Source organism: Orcinus orca, chromosome 8, assembly GCF_937001465.1.
Source record: "Orcinus orca chromosome 8, mOrcOrc1.1, whole genome shotgun sequence".
NCBI classification, from domain to species: Eukaryota; Metazoa; Chordata; class Mammalia; order Artiodactyla; family Delphinidae; genus Orcinus; species Orcinus orca.
The window spans coordinates 69,583,817-69,585,978 of record NC_064566.1 but is presented as its reverse complement, the minus strand read 5'-3'; the positions used below and the strand labels follow the sequence as shown (position 1 = coordinate 69,585,978).

At 53.6% G+C, this 2,162-nt stretch overlaps 1 pseudogene across 1 annotated transcript; it reads left to right on the top strand.

The window, feature by feature from the left end:
* Nucleotides 1–569: 569 nt before the first annotated feature.
* On the top strand, nt 570–1,864 carry LOC101275411 (keratin, type I cytoskeletal 18-like; annotated as a pseudogene). The gene has a single exon (XR_183458.1). The product of XR_183458.1 is annotated as a keratin, type I cytoskeletal 18-like (transcript).
* Nucleotides 1,865–2,162: the final 298 nt, after the last annotated feature.

Below are 2,162 nucleotides of genomic sequence, written 5' to 3'. Positions count from 1 at the left end.
AGAAGCATGACCAGCATGGGCGAGTTAAGGAAACGAGCTGAGAGTTCCTAGGTCAGAAAGTAGGAAGGTAGGAGGGCAGGGAGCTAAGGCCATTAGTGAGGGAGGGGCCAGGCTCTGTATGCCAAACTAATAAACAGGTTAGACTTTATTCTATAGGCTATAAGGAGGCCTAACAGGCTTTAAATAGGGGTAGGACCCATTTATAGAGTTCCAAATTGCAATAGGTGTCGTTGATTTCTGTATGCCCACCTTCAGACTATCAGGTTCCAGAGTGATCTTTCTAATGCACAAATCCAATGATATTGCATGAGTGAATCAAAAGAGTTATTCAGGAACAAAGAGAAAGGTTGTCAAGCTGCACTGAGGATCCCGCGGAGATGAGAAATCATGAATTTGCAGAGCCGCCAGCTTGCACTGCTGTGTCATGTTCTCCATGATGGAGACAGAGTCAGAATTTTGCCATGTCAGACTCGAGAGTGAAGAGTGCTGGTGAGAGAGCAATTTTGATAACTCACCACAGTGGTGAAGGTTGGGTAAGAAGGAGCATAGCGAGGGCCCAGCACCTGAGTCCTGGCCTCGCTCTTTCCTCACGGGACAAACAACATGAGCTTCAGTGCCCAGTCCACCTTCTCCAACTACCGGTCCCTGGGCTCCGTGCATCACCGGGCCACCGGGTCCGACTGGTCACCAGTGCTGCCAGCGTCTATGCAGGCGCCAGGGGCTCGGGCTCCCGGATCTTTGTGTCCCACTCTACCAGCGTCCAGGGCGGCTAGGATCCAGGAACATGGGCACCGGGATGGCCAGGGGTCTGGTGGGTGTAGGGGGCATCCAGGGCGAAAAGGAGACCGTGCAAGACCTGAATGACCGCCTGGCCTCTTACCTGGAGAGGGTGAAGAGCCTGGAGGCCGATAATAGGAGACTGGAGTGCAAAATCCGGGAACACCTGGAGAAGAAGAGACCCCAGGTCAGAGACTGCGGGCATTACTTGAAGACCATCGAGGACCTCAGGGCTCAGATTTTTGCAAGTTCTGTGGACAATGCCTGTCTTACTGCTGATGACTTCAGAGTCAAGTATGAGACGGAGCTGGCCATGTGCAAGTCTGTGGAGAGTGACATCCACAGGCTCCACAAGGTCATTGATGACACCAGTGTCACCTGGCTGCAGCTAGAGACTGAGATCGAGGCTCTCAAGGAGGAGCTGCTCTTCATGAAGAAGAACCACGAGGAGGAAGTAAAGGGTCTACAAAACCAGACTGCCAACTCCGGGTTGACCGTGGAGTTGGATGCCCCCAAACCTCAGGACCTCAGCAAGATCATGGTAGACATCCGGGCCCAGTATGACAAGCTGGCTCAGAAGAACCGAGAGGAGCTGGGCAAGTACTGGTCCCAGCAGACTGAGGAGAGCACCACAGTGGTCACCTCACAGACCGCTGAGATAGGAGCTGCTGAGATGACACTCACGGAGCTGAGACGCACCGTCCAGTCCCTGGAAATCGACCTGGACTCCATGAGAAATCTGAAGGCCAGCTTGGAGAACAGCCTGAGGGAAGTGGAGGCCCGCTATGCCATGCAGATGAAACAGCTCAATGGGGTCCTCCTGCACCTGGAGTCGGAGCTGGCCCAGACCTGAGCAGAGGGGCAACGCCAGACCTAGGAGTACAAGGCCCTGCTGAACATCAAGGTCAACCTGGAGGCTGAGATCAACACCTACCGCCGCCTGCTGGAAGATGGGGAGGACTTCAGTCTTGGTGACACCGTAGACAGCAGCAACTCCATGCAAACCATCCAGAAGACCACCACCCTCAGGCTTGTGGATGGCAAAGTGGTATCTGAGACCTCAGACACCAAAGTTCTGAGGCATTGAGTTAGCAGAAGCAGGGTGCCCTGGGGAGCAGGAGGCCAATAAAAGTTGAGACGTTACTGCAAAAAAAAAAAAAAAAAAGGAGCATAGCACACTGCCTGGTACATGGTAGGTGCTCAGTACATTTTTGTTGAATGATGAGAAGATGGGAAGATGGGTATGACAGTTACCAATTTTACTCACTGGTGAGTGTGTGTCGTCCCATCCCCACCCCACCCCACCCCACCCCACCCCACCCCACCCCACCCCTGGTCTTCTAGTAAGACACACCCACTTTCCTGACAAGTGATCCAGGGCTGGC